At 47.7% G+C, this 26671-nt stretch overlaps 38 non-coding genes across 38 annotated transcripts; 1 reads left to right on the top strand and 37 right to left on the bottom strand.

The window, feature by feature from the left end:
- The first annotated feature begins 4503 nt into the window (after window positions 1-4503).
- On the top strand, window positions 4504-4667 carry LOC134967355 (U1 spliceosomal RNA). The gene has a single exon (XR_010188849.1). It is a non-coding gene; the product is annotated as a U1 spliceosomal RNA (small nuclear RNA).
- Window positions 4668-5155: 488 nt separating this feature from the next.
- LOC134967664 (U1 spliceosomal RNA) lies at window positions 5156-5318 on the bottom strand. The gene has a single exon (XR_010189084.1). It is a non-coding gene; the product is annotated as a U1 spliceosomal RNA (small nuclear RNA).
- Window positions 5319-6288: 970 nt separating this feature from the next.
- Window positions 6289-6451, bottom strand: LOC134967738 (U1 spliceosomal RNA). Its single transcript, XR_010189131.1, has one exon. It is a non-coding gene; the product is annotated as a U1 spliceosomal RNA (small nuclear RNA).
- Window positions 6452-6603: 152 nt separating this feature from the next.
- LOC134967356 (U1 spliceosomal RNA) lies at window positions 6604-6767 on the bottom strand. Its single transcript, XR_010188850.1, has one exon. It is a non-coding gene; the product is annotated as a U1 spliceosomal RNA (small nuclear RNA).
- A 671-nt stretch (window positions 6768-7438) lies between these two features.
- On the bottom strand, window positions 7439-7601 carry LOC134967740 (U1 spliceosomal RNA). Its single transcript, XR_010189132.1, has one exon. It is a non-coding gene; the product is annotated as a U1 spliceosomal RNA (small nuclear RNA).
- A 152-nt stretch (window positions 7602-7753) lies between these two features.
- LOC134967488 (U1 spliceosomal RNA) lies at window positions 7754-7917 on the bottom strand. The gene has a single exon (XR_010188958.1). It is a non-coding gene; the product is annotated as a U1 spliceosomal RNA (small nuclear RNA).
- A 674-nt stretch (window positions 7918-8591) lies between these two features.
- Window positions 8592-8754, bottom strand: LOC134967741 (U1 spliceosomal RNA). Its single transcript, XR_010189133.1, has one exon. It is a non-coding gene; the product is annotated as a U1 spliceosomal RNA (small nuclear RNA).
- Window positions 8755-8906: 152 nt separating this feature from the next.
- Window positions 8907-9070, bottom strand: LOC134967358 (U1 spliceosomal RNA). The gene has a single exon (XR_010188851.1). It is a non-coding gene; the product is annotated as a U1 spliceosomal RNA (small nuclear RNA).
- A 671-nt stretch (window positions 9071-9741) lies between these two features.
- LOC134967583 (U1 spliceosomal RNA) lies at window positions 9742-9904 on the bottom strand. The gene has a single exon (XR_010189034.1). It is a non-coding gene; the product is annotated as a U1 spliceosomal RNA (small nuclear RNA).
- A 152-nt stretch (window positions 9905-10056) lies between these two features.
- LOC134967376 (U1 spliceosomal RNA) lies at window positions 10057-10220 on the bottom strand. The gene has a single exon (XR_010188866.1). It is a non-coding gene; the product is annotated as a U1 spliceosomal RNA (small nuclear RNA).
- A 671-nt stretch (window positions 10221-10891) lies between these two features.
- LOC134967767 (U1 spliceosomal RNA) lies at window positions 10892-11054 on the bottom strand. Its single transcript, XR_010189149.1, has one exon. It is a non-coding gene; the product is annotated as a U1 spliceosomal RNA (small nuclear RNA).
- Window positions 11055-11206: 152 nt separating this feature from the next.
- On the bottom strand, window positions 11207-11373 carry LOC134967504 (U1 spliceosomal RNA). Its single transcript, XR_010188971.1, has one exon. It is a non-coding gene; the product is annotated as a U1 spliceosomal RNA (small nuclear RNA).
- Window positions 11374-12047: 674 nt separating this feature from the next.
- LOC134967742 (U1 spliceosomal RNA) lies at window positions 12048-12210 on the bottom strand. The gene has a single exon (XR_010189134.1). It is a non-coding gene; the product is annotated as a U1 spliceosomal RNA (small nuclear RNA).
- Window positions 12211-12362: 152 nt separating this feature from the next.
- Window positions 12363-12526, bottom strand: LOC134967360 (U1 spliceosomal RNA). Its single transcript, XR_010188852.1, has one exon. It is a non-coding gene; the product is annotated as a U1 spliceosomal RNA (small nuclear RNA).
- A 671-nt stretch (window positions 12527-13197) lies between these two features.
- LOC134967584 (U1 spliceosomal RNA) lies at window positions 13198-13360 on the bottom strand. Its single transcript, XR_010189035.1, has one exon. It is a non-coding gene; the product is annotated as a U1 spliceosomal RNA (small nuclear RNA).
- A 152-nt stretch (window positions 13361-13512) lies between these two features.
- On the bottom strand, window positions 13513-13676 carry LOC134967377 (U1 spliceosomal RNA). Its single transcript, XR_010188867.1, has one exon. It is a non-coding gene; the product is annotated as a U1 spliceosomal RNA (small nuclear RNA).
- Window positions 13677-14347: 671 nt separating this feature from the next.
- On the bottom strand, window positions 14348-14510 carry LOC134967768 (U1 spliceosomal RNA). The gene has a single exon (XR_010189150.1). It is a non-coding gene; the product is annotated as a U1 spliceosomal RNA (small nuclear RNA).
- A 152-nt stretch (window positions 14511-14662) lies between these two features.
- Window positions 14663-14829, bottom strand: LOC134967505 (U1 spliceosomal RNA). Its single transcript, XR_010188972.1, has one exon. It is a non-coding gene; the product is annotated as a U1 spliceosomal RNA (small nuclear RNA).
- Window positions 14830-15500: 671 nt separating this feature from the next.
- On the bottom strand, window positions 15501-15663 carry LOC134967585 (U1 spliceosomal RNA). Its single transcript, XR_010189036.1, has one exon. It is a non-coding gene; the product is annotated as a U1 spliceosomal RNA (small nuclear RNA).
- A 152-nt stretch (window positions 15664-15815) lies between these two features.
- Window positions 15816-15979, bottom strand: LOC134967297 (U1 spliceosomal RNA). Its single transcript, XR_010188801.1, has one exon. It is a non-coding gene; the product is annotated as a U1 spliceosomal RNA (small nuclear RNA).
- Window positions 15980-16650: 671 nt separating this feature from the next.
- On the bottom strand, window positions 16651-16813 carry LOC134967743 (U1 spliceosomal RNA). Its single transcript, XR_010189135.1, has one exon. It is a non-coding gene; the product is annotated as a U1 spliceosomal RNA (small nuclear RNA).
- Window positions 16814-16965: 152 nt separating this feature from the next.
- Window positions 16966-17129, bottom strand: LOC134967489 (U1 spliceosomal RNA). The gene has a single exon (XR_010188959.1). It is a non-coding gene; the product is annotated as a U1 spliceosomal RNA (small nuclear RNA).
- Window positions 17130-17803: 674 nt separating this feature from the next.
- LOC134967745 (U1 spliceosomal RNA) lies at window positions 17804-17966 on the bottom strand. The gene has a single exon (XR_010189136.1). It is a non-coding gene; the product is annotated as a U1 spliceosomal RNA (small nuclear RNA).
- Window positions 17967-18118: 152 nt separating this feature from the next.
- Window positions 18119-18282, bottom strand: LOC134967361 (U1 spliceosomal RNA). The gene has a single exon (XR_010188853.1). It is a non-coding gene; the product is annotated as a U1 spliceosomal RNA (small nuclear RNA).
- Window positions 18283-18953: 671 nt separating this feature from the next.
- LOC134967586 (U1 spliceosomal RNA) lies at window positions 18954-19116 on the bottom strand. Its single transcript, XR_010189037.1, has one exon. It is a non-coding gene; the product is annotated as a U1 spliceosomal RNA (small nuclear RNA).
- Window positions 19117-19268: 152 nt separating this feature from the next.
- Window positions 19269-19432, bottom strand: LOC134967378 (U1 spliceosomal RNA). Its single transcript, XR_010188868.1, has one exon. It is a non-coding gene; the product is annotated as a U1 spliceosomal RNA (small nuclear RNA).
- Window positions 19433-20103: 671 nt separating this feature from the next.
- LOC134967769 (U1 spliceosomal RNA) lies at window positions 20104-20266 on the bottom strand. Its single transcript, XR_010189151.1, has one exon. It is a non-coding gene; the product is annotated as a U1 spliceosomal RNA (small nuclear RNA).
- Window positions 20267-20418: 152 nt separating this feature from the next.
- On the bottom strand, window positions 20419-20585 carry LOC134967507 (U1 spliceosomal RNA). Its single transcript, XR_010188973.1, has one exon. It is a non-coding gene; the product is annotated as a U1 spliceosomal RNA (small nuclear RNA).
- Window positions 20586-21256: 671 nt separating this feature from the next.
- Window positions 21257-21419, bottom strand: LOC134967587 (U1 spliceosomal RNA). Its single transcript, XR_010189038.1, has one exon. It is a non-coding gene; the product is annotated as a U1 spliceosomal RNA (small nuclear RNA).
- A 152-nt stretch (window positions 21420-21571) lies between these two features.
- On the bottom strand, window positions 21572-21735 carry LOC134967293 (U1 spliceosomal RNA). Its single transcript, XR_010188798.1, has one exon. It is a non-coding gene; the product is annotated as a U1 spliceosomal RNA (small nuclear RNA).
- Window positions 21736-22406: 671 nt separating this feature from the next.
- On the bottom strand, window positions 22407-22569 carry LOC134967615 (U1 spliceosomal RNA). Its single transcript, XR_010189061.1, has one exon. It is a non-coding gene; the product is annotated as a U1 spliceosomal RNA (small nuclear RNA).
- Window positions 22570-22721: 152 nt separating this feature from the next.
- Window positions 22722-22885, bottom strand: LOC134967298 (U1 spliceosomal RNA). Its single transcript, XR_010188802.1, has one exon. It is a non-coding gene; the product is annotated as a U1 spliceosomal RNA (small nuclear RNA).
- Window positions 22886-23559: 674 nt separating this feature from the next.
- LOC134967588 (U1 spliceosomal RNA) lies at window positions 23560-23722 on the bottom strand. Its single transcript, XR_010189039.1, has one exon. It is a non-coding gene; the product is annotated as a U1 spliceosomal RNA (small nuclear RNA).
- A 152-nt stretch (window positions 23723-23874) lies between these two features.
- LOC134967362 (U1 spliceosomal RNA) lies at window positions 23875-24038 on the bottom strand. Its single transcript, XR_010188854.1, has one exon. It is a non-coding gene; the product is annotated as a U1 spliceosomal RNA (small nuclear RNA).
- Window positions 24039-24709: 671 nt separating this feature from the next.
- On the bottom strand, window positions 24710-24872 carry LOC134967746 (U1 spliceosomal RNA). Its single transcript, XR_010189137.1, has one exon. It is a non-coding gene; the product is annotated as a U1 spliceosomal RNA (small nuclear RNA).
- Window positions 24873-25024: 152 nt separating this feature from the next.
- Window positions 25025-25188, bottom strand: LOC134967491 (U1 spliceosomal RNA). Its single transcript, XR_010188960.1, has one exon. It is a non-coding gene; the product is annotated as a U1 spliceosomal RNA (small nuclear RNA).
- A 674-nt stretch (window positions 25189-25862) lies between these two features.
- Window positions 25863-26025, bottom strand: LOC134967747 (U1 spliceosomal RNA). Its single transcript, XR_010189138.1, has one exon. It is a non-coding gene; the product is annotated as a U1 spliceosomal RNA (small nuclear RNA).
- Window positions 26026-26177: 152 nt separating this feature from the next.
- LOC134967373 (U1 spliceosomal RNA) lies at window positions 26178-26341 on the bottom strand. Its single transcript, XR_010188863.1, has one exon. It is a non-coding gene; the product is annotated as a U1 spliceosomal RNA (small nuclear RNA).
- Window positions 26342-26671: the final 330 nt, after the last annotated feature.

The raw sequence follows: 26671 nt of genomic DNA on the forward strand, positions 1-26671 counted from the left end.
AACCATCCCTACAATGGTGTTAATCAGAGACTTGGCTTTGTGGACACTTTTCAGAGAACAAATTTGTTAGCATAAAAATAAAGACAGATAATGAAGAGCTGTTTAATCACTCAATTGGATATTTTTGCCAGCATATTTCTTTTTCTCTGCAACCCCCTGCTAAATTGTGCTTCCTAGCTGTTTTTATAAAATTACTGAATCAAATCTAACTACATCAGAGAATGCCAGGTACCCTACACCATAACAGGGGGTTTGAAATTTTGACTTGTCTACTTAAAGATCACCAAAATCTAATAACAAGGTCAATTACATCCCTGGGTGGGATTGAACCACCAACCTTTTGGTTAATAGCCATACACACTAACTGATTGCGCCACAGCGACACTTTGCAAAGGTACATACTGACAAAGGCTAATAAGCATTCATCTAGAACGTTTCCTAGAAAAACTTTAAAAAGTCAATAATCTGGAGAGTTTTTGTAAGATGTTTCTTCCATCAACCAATGAAGAAACACATTGGTACTTTCCCATGATAAGTGAGTGCTTCAGGATCTCTTGCACTTACATGTGCAGCAGAGTACTGCAATGGAAGCATGCTGGGTCCATAACCCAGAGGTAGGCAGATTGAAACTATCCTCTGCTATATGTATTTTTTTTTTTTAATTTAAGTAATCCAAAACAGGGATTGATATCTTTGCTCTTTTATTTTTACTTAAAGTACAATAACTTTTACCATTTTAATTTGTTTTAATAGTATATTGACAGTATTGTTTTCTTTCAAAAATCCACTTAATTTTCTTTACCCTATTATTAAAATGGTAATTGACAAAAACAAACTACATTGTCACCAGAAGAGCAATACAAAATGTACAAGTGATATATTAAAATCATCTTTCCAGCTTGAATTTCAATGATGCATTGGGGCAACGATTTTGTGAGAAACATCTTCACCCTTAAATAAAGATTTTCTTAATTCCTTACCTGTGTGCTAATTAGATATCACCTTGTTTTCACATTAAACAGACTTCCACATGAGAGAGCAGCACGGATGCAGTGGCGTTAATGTTTCCTGGTGTCAACCTGTATTATTTCAGTAGATATTGAAATGAGGATGCATCTTGCTGCCTTTCCAATGAAGCACGTTTAATTTAGTAATAGGTGAAAAACCATCCCTACAAAGGTGTTAATCAGATACTTGGCTTTGTGGACACTTTTCAGAGAACAAATTTGTTAGCATAGAAATAAAGCCAGAAAATGAAGAGCTGTTTAATCACTCAATTGGATTTTTCTGCCAGCATATTTCTTTTTCTCTGCAACCCACTGCTAAATTGTGCTTCCTAGCTGTTTTTTTATATTTCACTTAATCAAATCTAACTCTGATTACATCAGAGAAGGCCAGGTACCCTACACCATAAGAGGGGGTTTGAAATTTTGACTTGTCTACTTAAAGATCACCAAAATCTGATAACAAGGTCAATTACATCCCTGGGTGGGATTGAACCACCAACCCTTTGATTAATAACCAAACACGCTAACCGATTGCGCCACAGAGACACTTTGCAAAAGTACATACTGACAAAGGCTAATAAGCATTCATCTAGAACGTTTCCTAGAAAAACTTTAAATAGTCAATAATCTGGAGAGTTTTTGTAAGATGTTTCTTCCATCAACCAATGAAGAAACACATTGGTACTTTCCCATGATGAGTGAGTGCTTCAGGATCTCTTGCACTTACATGTGCAGCAGAGTACTGCAATGGAAGCATGCTGGGTCATTAACCCAGAGGTAGGCAGATTGAAACTATCCTCTGCTATATGTATTTTTTTTTTTTATTTAAGTAATCCAAAACAGGGATTGATATCTTTGCTCTTTTATTTTTACTTAAAGTACAATAACTTTTACCATTTTAATTTGTTTTAATAGTATATTGACAGTATTGTTTTCTTTCAAAAATCCACTTAATTTTCTTTACCCTATTATTAAAATGGTAATTGACAAAAACAAACTACATTGTCACCAGAAGAGCAATACAAAATGTACAAGTGATATATTAAAATCATCTTTCCAGCTTGAATTTCAATGATGCATTGGGGCAACGATTTTGTGAGAAACATCTTCACCCTTAAATAAAGATTTTCTTAATTCCTTACCTGTGTGCTAATTAGATATCACCTTGTTTTCACATTAAACAGACTTCCACATGAGAGAGCAGCACGGATGCAGTGGCGTTAATGTTTCCTGGTGTCAACCTGTATTATTTCAGTAGATATTGAAATGAGGATGCATCTTGCTGCCTTTCCAATGAAGCACGTTTAATTTAGTAATAGGTGAAAAACCATCCCTACAAAGGTGTTAATCAGATACGTGGCTTTGTGGACACTTTTCAGAGAACAAATTTGTTAGCATAGAAATAAAGCCAGAAAATGAAGAGCTGTTTAATCACTCAATTGGATTTTTCTGCCAGCATATTTCTTTTTCTCTGCAACCCACTGCTAAATTGTGCTTCCTAGCTGTTTTTATAAAATCACTGAATCAAATCTAACTACATCAGAGAATGCCAGGTACCATACACCATAACAGGGGGTTTGAAATTTTGACTTGTCTACTTAAAGATCACCAAAATCTGATAACAAGGTTAATTACGTCCCTGGGTGGGATTGAACCACCAACCTTTTGGTTAATAGCCATACATTCTAACTGATTGCGCCACAGCAACACTTTGCAAAAGTACATACTGACAAAGGCTAATAAGCATTCATCTAGAACGTTTCCTAGAAAAACTTTAAAAAGTCAATAATCTGGAGAGTTTTTGTAAGATGTTTCTTCCATCAACCAATGAAGAAACACATTGGTACTTTCCCATGATGAGTGAGTGCTTCAGGATCTCTTGCACTTACATGTGCAGCAGAGTACTGCAATGGAAGCATGCTGGGTCCATAACCCAGAGGTAGGCAGATTGAAACTGTCCTCTGCTATATGCATTTTTTTTTTATTTAAATAATCCAAAACTGGGATTGATATTTTTGCTCTTTTATTTTTACTTAAAGTACAATAACTTTTACCATTTTAATTTGTTTTCATAGTATATTGACAGTATTGTTTTCTTTCAAAAATCCACTTAATTTTCTTTACCCTATTATTAAAATGGTAATTGACAAAAACAAACTACATTGTCACCAGAAGAGCAATACAAAATGTACAAGTGATATATTAAAATCATCTTTCCAGCTTGAATTTCAATGATGCATTGGGGCAACGATTTTGTGAGAAACATCTTCACCCTTAAATAAAGATTTTCTTAATTCCTTACCTGTGTGCTAATTAGATATCACCTTGTTTTCACATTAAACAGACTTCCACATGAGAGAGCAGCACGGATGCAGTGGCGTTAATGTTTCCTGGTGTCAACCTGTATTATTTCAGTAGATATTGAAATGAGGATGCATCTTGCTGCCTTTCCAATGAAGCACGTTTAATTTAGTAATAGGTGAAAAACCATCCCTACAACGGTGTTAATCAGATACTTGGCTTTGGACACTTTTCGGAGAACAAATTTGTTAGCATAAAAATAAAGCCAGAAAATGAAGAGCTGTTTATTCACTCAATTGGATTTTTCTGCTAGCATATTTCTTTTTCTCTGCAACCAACTGCTAAATTGTGCTTCCTAGATGTTTTTTTTATAAAATCACTTAATCAAATCTAACTCTGATTACATCAGAGAAGGCCAGGTACCCTACACCATAAGAGGGGGTTTGAAATTTTGACTTGTCTACTTAAAGATCACCAAAATCTGATAACAAGGTCAATTACATCCCTGGGTGGGATTGAACCACCAACCCTTTGGTTAAAAACCAAACACTCTAACCGATTGCGCCACAGAGACACTTTGCAAAAGTGCCTACTGACAAAGGCTAATAAGCATTCATCTAGAACGTTTCCTAGAAAAACTTTAAAAAGTCAATAATCTGGAGAGTTTTTGTAAGATGTTTCTTCCATCAACCAATGAAGAAACACATTGGTACTTTCCCATGATGAGTGAGTGCTTCAGGATCTCTTGCACTTACATGTGCAGCAGAGTACTGCAATGGAAGCATGCTGGGCCATTAACCCAGAGGTAGGCAGATTGAAACTATCCTCTGCTATATGCATTTTTTTTGGTTAATTAAAGTAATCCAAAACTGGGATTGATATTTTTGCTCTTTTATTTTTACTTAAAGTACAATAACTTTTACCATTTTAATTTGTTTTAATAGTATATTGACAGTATTGTTTTCTTTCAAAAATCCACTTAATTTTCTTTACCCTATTATTATTATTATTATTATTATTAATATTATTATTATTATTAGGCAGCCTTCTGCCCTCCCATGTTCATCTGAAAATATGTGTTCTCCCTGCAGTTGTTGTCCCCAGATGAGAGTTCCCTTGTGATGCCTCAGTTGAATCTCCTTTACTTGACAGAGATGTGCCTGAGCAGCGGCCCTCCCAAGCCCTATCCCAAATCATACTTATTTTGCATAGGAGATACCATGGTCATGAAGATTGTTCTCCCAGGGTGCGGTTCATTCATTGCATTCTGGGTATGCTGACCCCTGTGATTTCCCCAAATGTGGGAAACTCGACTGCATTATTTGTGGTAGTGGGGGACTGTGTTTGTGCTTTCCTCTGGTCAGCTCTGGTAAAAGTCAGATTTCTTTGTCTCAGATCTTCCTCTAGCCTATCCCAAATCATACTAATTGTCATCCAAGCAGTGGGTCAAAGTTGGCTTCAACCCTCGTCTGCATATGAAAAGAGAAAAGGGGCGTGCAGGTCATGGTGGCCTTTTGCGGCGCTTGGATGACCCCTAGTTCGCATTAAACACCTCCACCCTCCTTCGGTGTGGGGCTCATGTTGGCTATGCCCCAGCACCTGAAGCATTGAAGCTGATTTCTTGCAGCAGCTGGGCACTGTAACAGCAACAGAGCTGCTCTGTAAGGCAAGTAAAAGGGTGTGGGCCCTGCAGCACTACCTGTAGTGCGCATTGTGCATTGGAAGGCACAAAGTAAGCAGACGGGAGAAGTCAGGATAGTGCGCAAGGGCATAGAAGGGAACGGCTCAAGAAAAGAGAAGTGGAAACAGACAGCAAACTAGGCTGGAGAGAGACCTGAGACAAAGAGATCTGAAGTATACGAGAGCCGACCAGGGGAAACACAAATTATGCAGTCAAGTTTCCCACATTTGGGGAAATCGCAGGAGCAGCACACCCAGAGTGCAATGGGTGAGCCTTGCCCTGGGAGAAGCACCTTCATGATTGTAGTATCTCACCTGGCAGGTAAGTAGGAGTTGGGCTAGAGTTGGGGAGGGTCGCTGCACGGGCACCTCCCTGTCAAGTGAAGGAGATCCAACTGAGGCAGCACAAGGGAACTCTCGAAAGAGGAACAAGGCTAGAGGAAGATCTGAGACAAAGAAATCTGACTTTTACCAGAGCTGACCACAGGAAAGCACAAACATAGTCCCCCACTACCACAAATAATGCAGTCGAGTTTCCCACATTTGGGGAAATCACAAGGGTCAGCATACCCAGAATGCAGTGAATAGAACAATTTTCATGACCATGGTATCTCCTATGCAAAATAAGTATGATTTGGGATAGAGCTGGGGAGGGCCGCTGCTCAGGCACATCTCTGTCAAGTAAAGGAGATTCAACTGAGGCAGCACAACTCTCATCTGGGGACAACAACTGCAGGGAGAACACATATTTTCAGATGAACATGGGAGGGCAGAAGGCTGCCTAATACTGAAGCACCCCCAAACAACAAACCAAATGCAACAACTAGTAAAAGCATTCCTGGGAGAAGGTCTGCAGAAGACGGATTTGCATACGGTGATGTCATCCAAGCAGTGGGCCAAAGTTGGCTGGAATCCTCATCTGCATATGAAAAGAGAAAAGGGTTATGCAGGGCATGGCGGCCTTTTGCGGCGCTTGGATGACCCCTAGTTTGCATTAAACACCTCCACCCTCCTTCGGTGTGGGGCTCATGTTGGCTATGCCCCAGCCCCTGAAGCATTCAAGCTGATTTCTTGCAGCAGCTGGGCACTGTAAAAAGCTCCAGAGCTGCTCTGTACGGCAAGTAAAAGGGTGTGGGCCTGCAGCACTACCTGTAGTTTGCATTGTGCATTGGTAGGCACAAAGTAAGCAGACAGGAGAAGAAGTCAGGTTAGTGCACAAGGGTATAAAAGGGAGGGGCTCAAGAAAAAAGAAGTGGAAACAGACAGCAAATTAGGCTAGAGAGAGACCTGAGACAAAGAGATCTGAATTATACGAGAGCCGACCAGGGGAAACACAAATTATGCAGTCAAGTGTCCCACATTTGGGGAAATCGCAGGAGCAGCACACCCAGAGTGCAATGGGTGACCCTTGCCCTGGGAGAAGCACCTTCATGATCATAGTATCTCATCTGGCAGGTAAGTAGGAGTTGGGCTAGAGCTGGGGAGGGTCGCTGCTCGGGTACCCCCCTGTCAAGTGAAGGAGATCCAACTGAGGCAGCACAAGAGAACTCTCGAAAGAAGAACAAGGCTAGAGGAAGATCTGAGACAAAGAAATCTGACGTTTACCAGAGCTGACCAGAGGAAAGCACAAACACAGTCCCCCACTACCACAAATAATGCAGTTGAGTTTCCCACATTTGGGGAAATCACAGGGGTCAGCATACCCAGAATGCAATGAATGAACCTCACCCTGGGAGAACAATCTTCATGACCATGGTATTTCCTATGCAAAATAAGTATGATTTGGGATAGGGCTGGGGAGGGCCGCTGCTCAGGCACATCTCTGTCAAGTAAAGGAGATTCAACTGAGGCAGCACAAGGGAACTCTCATCTGGGGACAACAACTGCAGGGAGAACACATATTTTCAGATGAACATGGGAGGGCAGAAGGCTGCCTAATACTTAAGCACCCCCAAATAACAAACCAAATGCAACAACTAGTGCAAGCATTCCTGGGGGAAGGCCTGCAGCAGATGGATTTGCATATGGTGATGTCATCCAAGCAGTGGGTCAAAGTTGGCTTCAACCCTCGTCTGCATATGAAAAGAGAAAAGGGGCGTGCAGGGCATGGCGGCCTTTTGCGGCGCTTGGATGACCCCTAGTTCGCATTAAACACCTCTACCCTCCTTCGGTGTGGGGCTCATGTTGGCTATGCCCCAGCCCCTGAAGCATTCAAGCTGATTTCTTGCAGCAGCTGGGCACTGTAACAGCTCCAGAGCTGCTCTGTAAGGCAAGTAAAAGGGTGTGGGCCCTGCAGCAATACCTGTAGTTCGCATTGTGCGTTGGAAGGCACAAAGTAAGCAGACGGGAGAAGTCAGGATAGTGCGCAAGGGCATAGAAGGGAGCGGCTCAAGAAAAGAGAAGTGGAAACAGACAGCAAACTAGGCTGGAGGGAGACCTGAGACAAAGAGATCTGAATTATACGAGAGCCGACCAGGGGAAACACAAATTATGCAGTCAAGTGTCCCACATTTGGGGAAATCGCAGGAGCAGCACACCCAGAGTGCAATGGGTGACCCTTGCCCTGGGAGAAGCACCTTCATGATCATAGTATCTCATCTGGCAGGTAAGTAGGAGTTGGGCTAGAGCTGGGGAGGGTCGCTGCTCGGGTACCCCCCTATCAAGTGAAGGAGATCCAACTGAGGCAACACAAGAGAACTCTTGAAAGAAGAGCAAGGCTAGAGGAAGATCTGAAACAAAGAAATCTGACTTTTACCAGAGCTGACCAGAGGAAAACACAAACACAGTCCCCCACTACCACAAATAATGCAGTCGAGTTTCCCACATTTGGGGAAATCACAGGGGTCAGCATACCCAGAATGCAATGAATGAACCTCACCCTGGGAGAATAATCTTCATGACCATGGTATCCCCTATGCAAAATAAGTATGATTTGGGATAGGGCTGGGGAGGGCCGCTGCTCAGGCACATCTCTGTCAAGTAAAGGAGATTCAACTGAGGCAGCACAAGGGAACTCTCATCTGGGGACAACAACTGCAGGGAGAACACATATTTTCAGATGAACATGGGAGGGCAGAAGGCTGCCTAATACTGAAGCACCCCCAAACAACAAACCAAATGCAACAACTAGTGCAAGCATTCCTGGGGGAAGGCCTGCAGCAGATGGATTTGCATATGGTGATGTCATCTAAGCAGTGGGTCAAAGTTGGCTTCAACCCTCATCTGCATATGAAAAGAGAAAAGGGGCGTGCAGGGCATGGCGGCCTTTTGCGGCGCTTGGATGACCCCTAGTTCGCATTAAACACCTCCACCCTCCTTCGGTGTGGGGCTCATGTTGGCTATGCCCCAGCCCCTGAAGCATTCAAGCTGATTTCTTGCAGCAGCTGGGCACTGTAAAAAGCTCCAGAGCTGCTCTGTATGGCAAGTAAAAGGGTGTGGGCCTGCAGCACTACCTGTAGTTTGCATTGTGCATTGGTAGGCACAAAGTAAGCAGACAGGAGGAGAAGTCAGGATAGTGCACAAGGGTATAAAAGGGAGGGGCTCAAGAAAAAAGAAGTGGAAACAGACAGCAAACTAGGCTGGAGAGAGACCTGAGACAAAGAGATCTGAATTATACGAGAGCCGACCAGGGGAAACACAAATTATGCAGTCAAGTGTCCCACATTTGGGGAAATCGCAGGAGCAGCACACCCAGAGTGCAATGGGTGACCCTTGCCCTGGGAGAAGCACCTTCATGATCATAGTATCTCATCTGGCAGGTAAGTAGGAGTTGGGCTAGACCTGGGGAGGGTCGCTGCTCGGGTACCCCCCTGTCAAGTGAAGGAGATCCAACTGAGGCAGCACAAGGGAACTCTCGAAAGAAGAACAAGGCTAGAGGAAGATCTGAGACAAAGAAATCTGACGTTTACCAGAGCTGACCAGAGGAAAGCACAAACACAGTCCCCCACTACCACAAATAATGCAGTTGAGTTTCCCACATTTGGGGAAATCACAGGGGTCAGCATACCCAGAATGCAATGAATGAACCTCACCCTGGGAGAACAATCTTCATGACCATGGTATTTCCTATGCAAAATAAGTATGATTTGGGATAGGGCTGGGGAGGGCCGCTGCTCAGGCACATCTCTGTCAAGTAAAGGAGATTCAACTGAGGCAGCACAAGGGAACTCTCATCTGGGGACAACAACTGCAGGGAGAACACATATTTTCAGATGAACATGGGAGGGCAGAAGGCTGCCTAATACTGAAGCACCCCCAAACAACAAACCAAATGCAACAACTAGTGCAAGCATTCCTGGGGGAAGGCCTGCCGCAGATGGATTTGCATATGGTGATGTCATCCAAGCAGTGGGTCAAAGTTGGCTTCAACCCTCGTCTGCATATGAAAAGAGAAAAGGGGTATGCAGGGCATGGCGGCCTTTTGCGGCGCTTGGATGACCCCTAGTTCGCATTAAACACCTCCACCCTCCTTCGGTGTGGGGCTCATGTTGGCTATGCCCCAGCCCCTGAAGCATTCAAGCTGATTTCTTGCAGTAGCTGGGCACTGTAACAGCTCCAGAGCTGCTCTGTACGGCAAGTATAAGGGTGTGGGCCCTGCAGCACTACCTGTAGTTTGCATTGTGCATTGGAAGGCACAAAGTAAGCAGACGGGAGAAGTCAGGATAGTGCGCAAGGGCATAGAAGGGAGCGGCTCAAGAAAAGAGAAGTGGAAACAGACAGCAAACTAGGCTGGAGAGAGACCTGAGACAAAGAGATCTGAATTATACGAGAGCCGACCAGGGGAAACACAAATTATGCAGTCAAGTTTCCCACATTTGGGGAAATCGCAGGAGCAGCACACCCAGAGTGCAATGGGTGAGCCTTGCCCTGGGAGAAGCACCTTCATGATCATAGTATCTCACCTGGCAGGTAAGTAGGAGTTAGGCTAGAGCTGGGGAGGGTCACTGCTTGGGTACCCCCCTGTCAAGTGAAGGAGATCCAACTGAGGCAGCACAAGGGAACTCTCGAAAGAAGAACAAGGCTAGAGGAAGATCTGAGACAAAGAAATCTGACTTTTACCAGAGCTGACCAGAGGAAAGCACAAACACAGTCCCCCACTACCACAAATAATGCAGTTGAGTTTCCCACATTTGGGGAAATCACAGGGGTCAGCATACCCAGAATGCAATGAATGAACCTCACCCTGGGAGAACAATCTTCATGACCATGGTATCGCCTATGCAAAATAAGTATGATTTGGGATAGGGCTGGGGAGGACCGTTGCTCAGGCAAATCTCTGTCAAGTAAAGGAGATTCAACTGAGGCAGCACAAGGGAACTCTCATCTGGGGACAACAACTGCAGGGAGAACACATATTTTCAGATGAACATGGGAGGGCAGAAGGCTGCCTAATACTGAAGCACCCCCAAACAACAAACCAAATGCAACAACTAGTGCAAGCATTCCTGGGGGAAGGCCTGCAGCAGATGGATTTGCATATGGTGATGTCATCCAAGCAGTGGGTCAAAGTTGGCTTCAACCCTCGTCTGCATATGAAAAGAGAAAAGGGGCGTGCAGGGCATGGCGGCCTTTTGCGGCGCTTGGATGACCCCTAGTTCGCATTAAACACCTCCACCCTCCTTCGGTGTGGGGCTCATGTTGGCTGTGCCCCAGCCCCTGAAGCATTCAAGCTGATTTCTTGCAGCAGCTGGGCACTGTAACAGCTCCAGAGCTGCTCTGTAAGGCAAGTAAAAGGGTGTGGGCCCTGCAGCAATACCTGTAGTTCGCATTGTGCGTTGGAAGGCACAAAGTAAGCAGACGGGAGAAGTCAGGATAGTGCGCAAGGGCATAGAAGGGAGCGGCTCAAGAAAAGAGAAGTGGAAACAGACAGCAAACTAGGCTGGAGGGAGACCTGAGACAAAGAGATCTGAATTATACGAGAGCCGACCAGGGGAAACACAAATTATGCAGTCAAGTGTCCCTCATTTGGGGAAATCGCAGGAGCAGCACACCCAGAGTGCAATGGGTGACCCTTGCCCTGGGAGAAGCACCTTCATGATCATAGTATCTCATCTGGCAGGTAAGTAGGAGTTGGGCTAGCGCTGGGGCGGGTCGCTGCTCTGGTACCCCCCTATCAAGTGAAGGAGATCCAACTGAGGCAACACAAGAGAACTCTCGAAAGAAGAGCAAGGCTAGAGGATAATCTGAAACAAAGAAATCTGACTTTTACCAGAGCTGACCAGAGGAAAACACAAACATAGTCCTCCCCCACTACCACAAATAATGCAGTCGAGTTTCCCACATTTGGGGAAATCACAGGGGTCAGCATACCCAGAATGCAATGAATGAACCTCACCCTGGGAGAATAATCTTCATGACCATGGTATCTCCTATGCAAAATAAGTATGATTTGGGATAGGGCTGGGGAGGGCCGCTGCTCAGGCACATCTCTGTCAAGTAAAGGAGATTCAACTGAGGCAGCACAAGGGAACTCTCATCTGGGGACAACAACTGCAGGGAGAACACATATTTTCAGATGAACATGGGAGGGCAGAAGGCTGCCTAATACTGAAGCACCCCCAAACAACAAACCAAATGCAACAACTAGTGCAAGCATTCCTGGGGGAAGGCCTGCCGCAGATGGATTTGCATATGGTGATGTCGTCCAAGCAGTGAGTCAAAGTTGGCTTCAACCCTCGTCTGCATATGAAAAGAGAAAAAGGGCGTGCAGGGCATGGCGGCCTTTTGCGGCGCTTGGATGACCCCTAGTTCGCATTAAACACCTCCACCCTCCTTCGGTGTGGGGCTCATGTTGGCTATGCCCCAGCCCCTGAAGCATTCAAGCTGATTTCTTGCAGCAGCTGGGCACTGTAAAAAGCTCCAGAGCTGCTCTGTACGGCAAGTAAAAGGGTGTGGGCCTGCAGCACTACCTGTAGTTTGCATTGTGCATTGGTAGGCACAAAGTAAGCAGACAGGAGGAGAAGTCAGGATAGTGCACAAGGGTATAAAAGGGAGGGGCTCAAGAAAAAAGAAGTGGAAACAGACAGCAAACTAGGCTGGAGAGAGACCTGAGACAAAGAGATCTGAATTATACGAGAGCCGACCAGGGGAAACACAAATTATGCAGTCAAGTGTCCCACATTTGGGGAAATCGCAGGAGCAGCACACCCAGAGTGCAATGGGTGACCCTTGCCCTGGGAGAAGCACCTTCATGATCATAGTATCTCATCTGGCAGGTAAGTAGGAGTTGGGCTAGACCTGGGGAGGGTCGCTGCTCGGGTACCCCCCTGTCAAGTGAAGGAGATCCAACTGAGGCAGCACAAGGGAACTCTCGAAAGAAGAACAAGGCTAGAGGAAGATCTGAGACAAAGAAATCTGACGTTTACCAGAGCTGACCAGAGGAAAGCACAAACACAGTCCCCCACTACCACAAATAATGCAGTTGAGTTTCCCACATTTGGGGAAATCACAGGGGTCAGCATACCCAGAATGCAATGAATGAACCTCACCCTGGGAGAACAATCTTCATGACCATGGTATTTCCTATGCAAAATAAGTATGATTTGGGATAGGGCTGGGGAGGGCCGCTGCTCAGGCACATCTCTGTCAAGTAAAGGAGATTCAACTGAGGCAGCACAAGGGAACTCTCATCTGGGGACAACAACTGCAGGGAGAACACATATTTTCAGATGAACATGGGAGGGCAGAAGGCTGCCTAATACTGAAGCACCCCCAAACAACAAACCAAATGCAACAACTAGTGCAAGCATTCCTGGGGGAAGGCCTGCCGCAGATGGATTTGCATATGGTGATGTCATCCAAGCAGTGGGTCAAAGTTGGCTTCAACCCTCGTCTGCATATGAAAAGAGAAAAGGGGTATGCAGGGCATGGCGGCCTTTTGCGGCGCTTGGATGACCCCTAGTTCGCATTAAACACCTCCACCCTCCTTCGGTGTGGGGCTCATGTTGGCTATGCCCCAGCCCCTGAAGCATTCAAGCTGATTTCTTGCAGTAGCTGGGCACTGTAACAGCTCCAGAGCTGCTCTGTACGGCAAGTATAAGGGTGTGGGCCCTGCAGCACTACCTGTAGTTTGCATTGTGCATTGGAAGGCACAAAGTAAGCAGACGGGAGAAGTCAGGATAGTGCGCAAGGGCATAGAAGGGAGCGGCTCAAGAAAAGAGAAGTGGAAACAGACAGCAAACTAGGCTGGAGAGAGACCTGAGACAAAGAGATCTGAATTATACGAGAGCCGACCAGGGGAAACACAAATTATGCAGTCAAGTTTCCCACATTTGGGGAAATCGCAGGAGCAGCACACCCAGAGTGCAATGGGTGAGCCTTGCCCTGGGAGAAGCACCTTCATGATCATAGTATCTCACCTGGCAGGTAAGTAGGAGTTAGGCTAGAGCTGGGGAGGGTCACTGCTTGGGTACCCCCCTGTCAAGTGAAGGAGATCCAACTGAGGCAGCACAAGGGAACTCTCGAAAGAAGAACAAGGCTAGAGGAAGATCTGAGACAAAGAAATCTGACTTTTACCAGAGCTGACCAGAGGAAAGCACAAACACAGTCCCCCACTACCACAAATAATGCAGTTGAGTTTCCCACATTTGGGGAAATCACAGGGGTCAGCATACCCAGAATGCAATGAATGAACCTCACCCTGGGAGAACAATCTTCATGACCATGGTATCGCCTATGCAAAATAAGTATGATTTGGGATAGGGCTGGGGAGGACCGTTGCTCAGGCAAATCTCTGTCAAGTAAAGGAGATTCAACTGAGGCAGCACAAGGGAACTCTCATCTGGGGACAACAACTGCAGGGAGAACACATATTTTCAGATGAACATGGGAGGGCAGAAGGCTGCCTAATACTGAAGCACCCCCAAACAACAAACCAAATGCAACAACTAGTGCAAGCATTCCTGGGGGAAGGCCTGCAGCAGATGGATTTGCATATGGTGATGTCATCCAAGCAGTGGGTCAAAGTTGGCTTCAACCCTCGTCTGCATATGAAAAGAGAAAAGGGGCGTGCAGGGCATGGCGGCCTTTTGCGGCGCTTGGATGACCCCTAGTTCGCATTAAACACCTCCACCCTCCTTCGGTGTGGGGCTCATGTTGGCTGTGCCCCAGCCCCTGAAGCATTCAAGCTGATTTCTTGCAGCAGCTGGGCACTGTAACAGCTCCAGAGCTGCTCTGTAAGGCAAGTAAAAGGGTGTGGGCCCTGCAGCAATACCTGTAGTTCGCATTGTGCGTTGGAAGGCACAAAGTAAGCAGACGGGAGAAGTCAGGATAGTGCGCAAGGGCATAGAAGGGAGCGGCTCAAGAAAAGAGAAGTGGAAACAGACAGCAAACTAGGCTGGAGGGAGACCTGAGACAAAGAGATCTGAATTATACGAGAGCCGACCAGGGGAAACACAAATTATGCAGTCAAGTGTCCCTCATTTGGGGAAATCGCAGGAGCAGCACACCCAGAGTGCAATGGGTGACCCTTGCCCTGGGAGAAGCACCTTCATGATCATAGTATCTCATCTGGCAGGTAAGTAGGAGTTGGGCTAGCGCTGGGGCGGGTCGCTGCTCTGGTACCCCCCTATCAAGTGAAGGAGATCCAACTGAGGCAACACAAGAGAACTCTCGAAAGAAGAGCAAGGCTAGAGGATAATCTGAAACAAAGAAATCTGACTTTTACCAGAGCTGACCAGAGGAAAACACAAACATAGTCCTCCCCCACTACCACAAATAATGCAGTCGAGTTTCCCACATTTGGGGAAATCACAGGGGTCAGCATACCCAGAATGCAATGAATGAACCTCACCCTGGGAGAATAATCTTCATGACCATGGTATCTCCTATGCAAAATAAGTATGATTTGGGATAGGGCTGGGGAGGGCCGCTGCTCAGGCACATCTCTGTCAAGTAAAGGAGATTCAACTGAGGCAGCACAAGGGAACTCTCATCTGGGGACAACAACTGCAGGGAGAACACATATTTTCAGATGAACATGGGAGGGCAGAAGGCTGCCTAATACTGAAGCACCCCCAAACAACAAACCAAATGCAACAACTAGTGCAAGCATTCCTGGGGGAAGGCCTGCCGCAGATGGATTTGCATATGGTGATGTCGTCCAAGCAGTGAGTCAAAGTTGGCTTCAACCCTCGTCTGCATATGAAAAGAGAAAAAGGGCGTGCAGGGCATGGCGGCCTTTTGCGGCGCTTGGCTGACCCCTAGTTTGCATTAAACACCTCCACCCTCCTTCGGTGTGGGGCTCATGTTGGCAATGCCCCAGCCCCTGAAGCATTCAAGCTGATTTCTTGCAGCAGCTGGGCACTGTAACAGCTCCAGAGCTGCTCTGTAAGGCAAGTAATAGGGTGTGGGCCCTGCAGCACTACCTGTAGTTCGCATTGTGCGTTGGAAGGCACAAAGTAAGCAGACGGGAGAAGTCAGGATAGTGCGCAAGGGCATAGAAGGGAGCGGCTCAAGAAAAGAGAAGTGGAAACAGACAGCAAACTAGGCTGGAGAGAGACCTGAGACAAAGAGATCTGAATTATACGAGAGCCGACCAGGGGAAACACAAATTATGCAGTCAAGTTTCCCACATTTGGGGAAATCGCAGGAGCAGCACACCCAGAGTGCAATGGGTGAGCCTTGCCCTGGGAGAAGCACCTTCATGATCATAGTATCTCACCTGGCAGGTAAGTAGGAGTTGGGCTAGAGCTGGGGAGGGTCGCTGCTCGGGTACCCCCCTGTCAAGTGAAGGAGATCCAACTGAGGCAGCACAAGGGAACTCTCGAAAGAAGAACAAGGCTAGAGGAAGATCTGAGACAAAGAAATCTGACTTTTACCAGAGCTGACCAGAGGAAAGCACAAACACAGTCCCCCACTACCACAAATAATGCAGTTGAGTTTCCCACATTTGGGGAAATCACAGGGGTCAGCATACCCAGAATGCAATGAATGAACCTCACCCTGGGAGAACAATCTTCATGACCATGGTATCTCCTATGCAAAATAAGTATGATTTGGAATAGGGCTGGGGAGGGCCGCTGCTCAGGCACATCTCTGTCAAGTAAAGGAGATTCAACTGAGGCAGCACAAGGGAACTCTCATCTGGGGACAACAACTGCAGGGAGAACACAGATTTTCAGATGAACATGGGAGGGCAGAAGGCTGCCTAATACTGAAGCACCCCCAAACAACAAACCAAATGCAACAACTAGTGCAAGCATTCCTGGGGGAAGGCCTGCAGCAGATGGATTTGCATATGGTGATGTCATCCAAGCAGTGGGTCAAAGTTGGCTTCAACCCTCGTCTGCATATGAAAAGAGAAAAGGGGCGTGCAGGGCATGGCGGCCTTTTGCGGCGCTTGGATGACCCCTAGTTCGCATTAAACACCTCCACCCTCCTTCGGTGTGGGGCTCATGTTGGCTATGCCCCAGCCCCTGAAGCATTCAAGCTGATTTCTTGCAGTAGCTGGACACTGTAACAGCTCCAGAGCTGCTCTGTACGGCAAGTAAAAGGGTGTGGGCCCTGCAGCACTACCTGTAGTTTGCATTGTGCATTGGAAGGCACAAAGTAAGCAGACGGGAGAAGTCAGGATAGTGCGCAAGGGCATAGAAGGGAGCGGCTCAAGAAAAGAGAAGTGGAAACAGACAGCAAACTAGGCTGGAGGGAGACCTGAGACAAAGAGATCTGAATTATACGAGAGCCGACCAGGGGAAACACAAATTATGCAGTCAAGTGTCCCACATTTGGGGAAATCGCAGGAGCAGCACACCCAGAGTGCAATGGGTGACCCTTGCCCTGGGAGAAGCACCTTCATGATCATAGTATCTCATCTGGCAGGTAAGTAGGAGTTGGGCTAGAGCTGGGGAGGGTCGCTGCTCGGGTACCCCCCTATCAAGTGAAGGAGATCCAACTGAGGCAACACAAGAGAACTCTTGAAAGAAGAGCAAGGCTAGAGGAAGATCTGAAACAAAGAAATCTGACTTTTACCAGAGCTGACCAGAGGAAAACACAAACACAGTCCCCCACTACCACAAATAATGCAGTCGAGTTTCCCACATTTGGGGAAATCACAGGGGTCAGCATACCCAGAATGCAATGAATGAACCTCACCCTGGGAGAATAATCTTCATGACCATGGTATCCCCTATGCAAAATAAGTATGATTTGGGATAGGGCTGGGGAGGGCCGCTGCTCAGGCACATCTCTGTCAAGTAAAGGAGATTCAACTGAGGCAGCACAAGGGAACTCTCATCTGGGGACAACAACTGCAGGGAGAACACAGATTTTCAGATGAACATGGGAGGGCAGAAGGCTGCCTAATACTGAAGCACCCCCAAACAACAAACCAAATGCAACAACTAGTGCAAGCATTCCTGGGGGAAGGCCTGCAGCAGATGGATTTGCATATGGTGATGTCATCTAAGCAGTGGGTCAAAGTTGGCTTCAACCCTCATCTGCATATGAAAAGAGAAAAGGGGCGTGCAGGGCATGGCGGCCTTTTGCGGCGCTTGGATGACCCCTAGTTCGCATTAAACACCTCCACCCTCCTTCGGTGTGGGGCTCATGTTGGCTATGCCCCAGCCCCTGAAGCATTCAAGCTGATTTCTTGCAGCAGCTGGGCACTGTAAAAAGCTCCAGAGCTGCTCTGTACGGCAAGTAAAAGGGTGTGGGCCTGCAGCACTACCTGTAGTTTGCATTGTGCATTGGTAGGCACAAAGTAAGCAGACAGGAGGAGAAGTCAGGATAGTGCACAAGGGTATAAAAGGGAGGGGCTCAAGAAAAAAGAAGTGGAAACAGACAGCAAACTAGGCTGGAGAGAGACCTGAGACAAAGAGATCTGAATTATACGAGAGCCGACCAGGGGAAACACAAATTATGCAGTCAAGTGTCCCACATTTGGGGAAATCGCAGGAGCAGCACACCCAGAGTGCAATGGGTGACCCTTGCCCTGGGAGAAGCACCTTCATGATCATAGTATCTCATCTGGCAGGTAAGTAGGAGTTGGGCTAGACCTGGGGAGGGTCGCTGCTCGGGTACCCCCCTGTCAAGTGAAGGAGATCCAACTGAGGCAGCACAAGGGAACTCTCGAAAGAAGAACAAGGCTAGAGGAAGATCTGAGACAAAGAAATCTGACGTTTACCAGAGCTGACCAGAGGAAAGCACAAACACAGTCCCCCACTACCACAAATAATGCAGTTGAGTTTCCCACATTTGGGGAAATCACAGGGGTCAGCATACCCAGAATGCAATGAATGAACCTCACCCTGGGAGAACAATCTTCATGACCATGGTATTTCCTATGCAAAATAAGTATGATTTGGGATAGGGCTGGGGAGGGCCGCTGCTCAGGCACATCTCTGTCAAGTAAAGGAGATTCAACTGAGGCAGCACAAGGGAACTCTCATCTGGGGACAACAACTGCAGGGAGAACACATATTTTCAGATGAACATGGGAGGGCAGAAGGCTGCCTAATACTGAAGCACCCCCAAACAACAAACCAAATGCAACAACTAGTGCAAGCATTCCTGGGGGAAGGCCTGCCGCAGATGGATTTGCATATGGTGATGTCATCCAAGCAGTGGGTCAAAGTTGGCTTCAACCCTCGTCTGCATATGAAAAGAGAAAAGGGGTATGCAGGGCATGGCGGCCTTTTGCGGCGCTTGGATGACCCCTAGTTCGCATTAAACACCTCCACCCTCCTTCGGTGTGGGGCTCATGTTGGCTATGCCCCAGCCCCTGAAGCATTCAAGCTGATTTCTTGCAGTAGCTGGGCACTGTAACAGCTCCAGAGCTGCTCTGTACGGCAAGTATAAGGGTGTGGGCCCTGCAGCACTACCTGTAGTTTGCATTGTGCATTGGAAGGCACAAAGTAAGCAGACGGGAGAAGTCAGGATAGTGCGCAAGGGCATAGAAGGGAGCGGCTCAAGAAAAGAGAAGTGGAAACAGACAGCAAACTAGGCTGGAGAGAGACCTGAGACAAAGAGATCTGAATTATACGAGAGCCGACCAGGGGAAACACAAATTATGCAGTCAAGTTTCCCACATTTGGGGAAATCGCAGGAGCAGCACACCCAGAGTGCAATGGGTGAGCCTTGCCCTGGGAGAAGCACCTTCATGATCATAGTATCTCACCTGGCAGGTAAGTAGGAGTTAGGCTAGAGCTGGGGAGGGTCACTGCTTGGGTACCCCCCTGTCAAGTGAAGGAGATCCAACTGAGGCAGCACAAGGGAACTCTCGAAAGAAGAACAAGGCTAGAGGAAGATCTGAGACAAAGAAATCTGACTTTTACCAGAGCTGACCAGAGGAAAGCACAAACACAGTCCCCCACTACCACAAATAATGCAGTTGAGTTTCCCACATTTGGGGAAATCACAGGGGTCAGCATACCCAGAATGCAATGAATGAACCTCACCCTGGGAGAACAATCTTCATGACCATGGTATCGCCTATGCAAAATAAGTATGATTTGGGATAGGGCTGGGGAGGACCGTTGCTCAGGCAAATCTCTGTCAAGTAAAGGAGATTCAACTGAGGCAGCACAAGGGAACTCTCATCTGGGGACAACAACTGCAGGGAGAACACATATTTTCAGATGAACATGGGAGGGCAGAAGGCTGCCTAATACTGAAGCACCCCCAAACAACAAACCAAATGCAACAACTAGTGCAAGCATTCCTGGGGGAAGGCCTGCAGCAGATGGATTTGCATATGGTGATGTCATCCAAGCAGTGGGTCAAAGTTGGCTTCAACCCTCGTCTGCATATGAAAAGAGAAAAGGGGCGTGCAGGGCATGGCGGCCTTTTGCGGCGCTTGGATGACCCCTAGTTCGCATTAAACACCTCCACCCTCCTTCGGTGTGGGGCTCATGTTGGCTGTGCCCCAGCCCCTGAAGCATTCAAGCTGATTTCTTGCAGCAGCTGGGCACTGTAACAGCTCCAGAGCTGCTCTGTAAGGCAAGTAAAAGGGTGTGGGCCCTGCAGCAATACCTGTAGTTCGCATTGTGCGTTGGAAGGCACAAAGTAAGCAGACGGGAGAAGTCAGGATAGTGCGCAAGGGCATAGAAGGGAGCGGCTCAAGAAAAGAGAAGTGGAAACAGACAGCAAACTAGGCTGGAGGGAGACCTGAGACAAAGAGATCTGAATTATACGAGAGCCGACCAGGGGAAACACAAATTATGCAGTCAAGTGTCCCTCATTTGGGGAAATCGCAGGAGCAGCACACCCAGAGTGCAATGGGTGACCCTTGCCCTGGGAGAAGCACCTTCATGATCATAGTATCTCATCTGGCAGGTAAGTAGGAGTTGGGCTAGCGCTGGGGCGGGTCGCTGCTCTGGTACCCCCCTATCAAGTGAAGGAGATCCAACTGAGGCAACACAAGAGAACTCTCGAAAGAAGAGCAAGGCTAGAGGATAATCTGAAACAAAGAAATCTGACTTTTACCAGAGCTGACCAGAGGAAAACACAAACATAGTCCTCCCCCACTACCACAAATAATGCAGTCGAGTTTCCCACATTTGGGGAAATCACAGGGGTCAGCATACCCAGAATGCAATGAATGAACCTCACCCTGGGAGAATAATCTTCATGACCATGGTATCTCCTATGCAAAATAAGTATGATTTGGGATAGGGCTGGGGAGGGCCGCTGCTCAGGCACATCTCTGTCAAGTAAAGGAGATTCAACTGAGGCAGCACAAGGGAACTCTCATCTGGGGACAACAACTGCAGGGAGAACACATATTTTCAGATGAACATGGGAGGGCAGAAGGCTGCCTAATACTGAAGCACCCCCAAACAACAAACCAAATGCAACAACTAGTGCAAGCATTCCTGGGGGAAGGCCTGCCGCAGATGGATTTGCATATGGTGATGTCGTCCAAGCAGTGAGTCAAAGTTTGCTTCAACCCTCGTCTGCATATGAAAAGAGAAAAAGGGCGTGCAGGGCATGGCGGCCTTTTGCGGCGCTTGGCTGACCCCTAGTTTGCATTAAACACCTCCACCCTCCTTCGGTGTGGGGCTCATGTTGGCAATGCCCCAGCCCCTGAAGCATTCAAGCTGATTTCTTGCAGCAGCTGGGCACTGTAACAGCTCCAGAGCTGCTCTGTAAGGCAAGTAATAGGGTGTGGGCCCTGCAGCACTACCTGTAGTTCGCATTGTGCGTTGGAAGGCACAAAGTAAGCAGACGGGAGAAGTCAGGATAGTGCGCAAGGGCATAGAAGGGAGCGGCTCAAGAAAAGAGAAGTGGAAACAGACAGCAAACTAGGCTGGAGAGAGACCTGAGACAAAGAGATCTGAATTATACGAGAGCCGACCAGGGGAAACACAAATTATGCAGTCAAGTTTCCCACATTTGGGGAAATCGCAGGAGCAGCACACCCAGAGTGCAATGGGTGAGCCTTGCCCTGGGAGAAGCACCTTCATGATCATAGTATCTCACCTGGCAGGTAAGTAGGAGTTGGGCTAGAGCTGGGGAGGGTCGCTGCTCGGGTACCCCCCTGTCAAGTGAAGGAGATCCAACTGAGGCAGCACAAGGGAACTCTCGAAAGAAGAACAAGGCTAGAGGAAGATCTGAGACAAAGAAATCTGACTTTTACCAGAGCTGACCAGAGGAAAGCACAAACACAGTCCCCTACTACCACAAATAATGCAGTTGAGTTTCCCACATTTGGGGAAATCACAGGGGTCAGCATACCCAGAATGCAATGAATGAACCTCACCCTGGGAGAACAATCTTCATGACCATGGTATCTCCTATGCAAAATAAGTATGATTTGGAATAGGGCTGGGGAGGGCCGCTGCTCAGGCACATCTCTGTCAAGTAAAGGAGATTCAACTGAGGCAGCACAAGGGAACTCTCATCTGGGGACAACAACTGCAGGGAGAACACAGATTTTCAGATGAACATGGGAGGGCAGAAGGCTGCCTAATACTGAAGCACCCCCAAACAACAAACCAAATGCAACAACTAGTGCAAGCATTCCTGGGGGAAGGCCTGCAGCAGATGGATTTGCATATGGTGATGTCATCCAAGCAGTGGGTCAAAGTTGGCTTCAACCCTCGTCTGCATATGAAAAGAGAAAAGGGGCGTGCAGGGCATGGCGGCCTTTTGCGGCGCTTGGATGACCCCTAGTTCGCATTAAACACCTCCACCCTCCTTCGGTGTGGGGCTCATGTTGGCTATGCCCCAGCCCCTGAAGCATTCAAGCTGATTTCTTGCAGTAGCTGGACACTGTAACAGCTCCAGAGCTGCTCTGTACGGCAAGTAAAAGGGTGTGGGCCCTGCAGCACTACCTGTAGTTTGCATTGTGCATTGGAAGGCACAAAGTAAGCAGACGGGAGAAGTCAGGATAGTGCGCAAGGGCATAGAAGGGAGCGGCTCAAGAAAAGAGAAGTGGAAACAGACAGCAAACTAGGCTGGAGAGAGACCTGAGACAAAGAGATCTGAATTATACGACAGCCGACCAGGGGAAACACAAATTATGCAGTCAAGTTTCCCACATTTGGGGAAATCGCAGGAGCAGCACACCCAGAGTGCAATGGGTGAGCCTTGCCCTGGGAGAAGCACCTTCATGATCATAGTATCTCACCTGGCAGGTAAGTAGGAGTTGGGCTAGAGCTGGGGAGGGTCGCTGCTCGGGTACCCCCCTGTCAAGTGAAGGAGATCCAACTGAGGCAGCACAAGGGAACTCTCGAAAGAAGAACAAAGCTAGAGGAAGATCTGAGACAAAGAAATCTGACTTTTACCAGAGCTGACCAGAGGAAAGCACAAACACAGTCCCCCACTACCACAAATAATGCAGTTGAGTTTCCCACATTTGGGGAAATCACAGGGGTCAGCATACCCAGAATGCAATGAATGAACCTCACCCTGGGAGAACAATCTTCATGACCATGGTATCTCCTATGCAAAATAAGTATGATTTGGGATAGGGCTGGGGAGGGCCGCTGCTCAGGCACATCTCTGTCAAGTAAAGGAGATTCAACTGAGGCAGCACAAGGGAACTCTCATCTGGGGATAACAACTGCAGGGAGAACACATATTTTCAGATGAACATGGGAGGGCAGAAGGCTGCCTAATACTGAAGCACCCCCAAACAACAAACCAAATGCAACAACTAGTGCAAGCATTCCTGGGGGAAGGCCTGCAGCAGATGGATTTGCATATGGTGATGTCATCTAAGCAGTGGGTCAAAGTTGGCTTCAACCCTCATCTTCATATGAAAAGAGAAAAGGGGCGTGCAGGGCATGGCGGCCTTTTGCGGCGCTTGGATGACCCCTAGTTCGCATTAAACACCTCCACCCTCCTTCGGTGTGGGGCTCATGTTGGCTATGCCCCAGCCCCTGAAGCATTCAAGCTGATTTCTTGCAGCAGCTGGGCACTGTAAAAAGCTCCAGAGCTGCTCTGTACGGCAAGTAAAAGGGTGTGGGCCTGCAGCACTACCTGTAGTTTGCATTGTTCATTGTTAGGCACAAAGTAAGCAGACAGGAGAAGAAGTCAGGATAGTGCACAAGGGTATAAAAGGGAGGGGCTCAAGAAAAAAGATGTGGAAACAGACAGCAAACTAGGCTGGAGAGAGACCTGAGACAAAGAGATCTGAATTATACGAGAGCCGACCAGGGGAAACACAAATTATGCAGTCAAGTTTCCCACATTTGGGGAAATCGCAGGAGCAGCACACCCAGAGTGCAATGGGTGAGCCTTGCCCTGGGAGAAGCACCTTCATGATCATAGTATCTCACCTGGCAGGTAAGTAGGAGTTAGGCTAGAGCTGGGGAGGGTCACTGCTTGGGTACCCCCCTGTCAAGTGAAGGAGATCCAACTGAGGCAGCACAAGGGAACTCTCGAAAGAAGAACAAGGCTAGAGGAAGATCTGAGACAAAGAAATCTGACTTTTACCAGAGCTGACCAGAGGAAAGCACAAACACAGTCCCCCACTACCACAAATAATGCAGTTGAGTTTCCCACATTTGGGGAAATCACAGGGGTCAGCATACCCAGAATGCAATGAATGAACCTCACCCTGGGAGAACAATCTTCATGACCATGGTATTTCCTATGCAAAATAAGTATGATTTGGGATAGGGCTGGGGAGGGCCGCTGCTCAGGCACATCTCTGTCAAGTAAAGGAGATTCAACTGAGGCAGCACAAGGGAACTCTCATCTGGGGACAACAACTGCAGGGAGAACACATATTTTCAGATGAACATGGGAGGGCAGAAGGCTGCCTAATACTTAAGCACCCCCAAATAACAAACCAAATGCAACAACTAGTGCAAGCATTCCTGGGGGAAGGCCTGCAGCAGATGGATTTGCATATGGTGATGTCATCCAAGCAGTGGGTCAAAGTTGGCTTCAACCCTCGTCTGCATATGAAAAGAGAAAAGGGGCGTGCAGGGCATGGCGGCCTTTTGCGGCGCTTGGATGACCCCTAGTTCGCATTAAACACCTCTACCCTCCTTCGGTGTGGGGCTCATGTTGGCTATGCCCCAGCCCCTGAAGCATTCAAGCTGATTTCTTGCAGCAGCTGGGCACTGTAACAGCTCCAGAGCTGCTCTGTAAGGCAAGTAAAAGGGTGTGGGCCCTGCAGCAATACCTGTAGTTCGCATTGTGCGTTGGAAGGCACAAAGTAAGCAGACGGGAGAAGTCAGGATAGTGCGCAAGGGCATAGAAGGGAGCGGCTCAAGAAAAGAGAAGTGGAAACAGACAGCAAACTAGGCTGGAGGGAGACCTGAGACAAAGAGATCTGAATTATACGAGAGCCGACCAGGGGAAACACAAATTATGCAGTCAAGTGTCCCACATTTGGGGAAATCGCAGGAGCAGCACACCCAGAGTGCAATGGGTGACCCTTGCCCTGGGAGAAGCACCTTCATGATCATAGTATCTCATCTGGCAGGTAAGTAGGAGTTGGGCTAGAGCTGGGGAGGGTCGCTGCTCGGGTACCCCCCTATCAAGTGAAGGAGATCCAACTGAGGCAACACAAGAGAACTCTTGAAAGAAGAGCAAGGCTAGAGGAAGATCTGAAACAAAGAAATCTGACTTTTACCAGAGCTGACCAGAGGAAAACACAAACACAGTCCCCCACTACCACAAATAATGCAGTCGAGTTTCCCACATTTGGGGAAATCACAGGGGTCAGCATACCCAGAATGCAATGAATGAACCTCACCCTGGGAGAATAATCTTCATGACCATGGTATCCCCTATGCAAAATAAGTATGATTTGGGATAGGGCTGGGGAGGGCCGCTGCTCAGGCACATCTCTGTCAAGTAAAGGAGATTCAACTGAGGCAGCACAAGGGAACTCTCATCTGGGGACAACAACTGCAGGGAGAACACATATTTTCAGATGAACATGGGAGGGCAGAAGGCTGCCTAATACTGAAGCACCCCCAAACAACAAACCAAATGCAACAACTAGTGCAAGCATTCCTGGGGGAAGGCCTGCAGCAGATGGATTTGCATATGGTGATGTCATCTAAGCAGTGGGTCAAAGTTGGCTTCAACCCTCATCTGCATATGAAAAGAGAAAAGGGGCGTGCAGGGCATGGCGGCCTTTTGCGGCGCTTGGATGACCCCTAGTTCGCATTAAACACCTCCACCCTCCTTCGGTATGGGGCTCATGTTGGCTATGCCCCAGCCCCTGAAGCATTCAAGCTGATTTCATGCAGCAGCTGGGCACTGTAAAAAGCTCCAGAGCTGCTCTGTACGGCAAGTAAAAGGGTGTGGGCCTGCAGCACTACCTGTAGTTTGCATTGTGCATTGGTAGGCACAAAGTAAGCAGACAGGAGGAGAAGTCAGGATAGTGCACAAGGGTATAAAAGGGAGGGGCTCAAGAAAAAAGAAGTGGAAACAGACAGCAAACTAGGCTGGAGAGAGACCTGAGACAAAGAGATCTGAATTATACGAGAGCCGACCAGGGGAAACACAAATTATGCAGTCAAGTGTCCCACATTTGGGGAAATCGCAGGAGCAGCACACCCAGAGTGCAATGGGTGACCCTTGCCCTGGGAGAAGCACCTTCATGATCATAGTATCTCATCTGGCAGGTAAGTAGGAGTTGGGCTAGACCTGGGGAGGGTCGCTGCTCGGGTACCCCCCTGTCAAGTGAAGGAGATCCAACTGAGGCAGCACAAGGGAACTCTCGAAAGAAGAACAAGGCTAGAGGAAGATCTGAGACAAAGAAATCTGACGTTTACCAGAGCTGACCAGAGGAAAGCACAAACACAGTCCCCCACTACCACAAATAATGCAGTTGAGTTTCCCACATTAGGGGAAATCACAGGGGTCAGCATACCCAGAATGCAATGAATGAACCTCACCCTGGGAGAACAATCTTCATGACCATGGTATTTCCTATGCAAAATAAGTATGATTTGGGATAGGGCTGGGGAGGGCCGCTGCTCAGGCACATCTCTGTCAAGTAAAGGAGATTCAACTGAGGCAGCACAAGGGAACTCTCATCTGGGGACAACAACTGCAGGGAGAACACATATTTTCAGATGAACATGGGAGGGCAGAAGGCTGCCTAATACTTAAGCACCCCCAAATAACAAACCAAATGCAACAACTAGTGCAAGCATTCCTGGGGGAAGGCCTGCAGCAGATGGATTTGCATATGGTGATGTCATCCAAGCCTTGGGTCAAAGTTGGCTTCAACCCTCGTCTGCATATGAAAAGAGAAAAGGGGCGTGCAGGGCATG

Source organism: Pseudophryne corroboree, chromosome 10 (assembly GCF_028390025.1).
Source record: "Pseudophryne corroboree isolate aPseCor3 chromosome 10, aPseCor3.hap2, whole genome shotgun sequence".
Lineage (NCBI taxonomy): Eukaryota > Metazoa > Chordata > Amphibia > Anura > Myobatrachidae > Pseudophryne > Pseudophryne corroboree.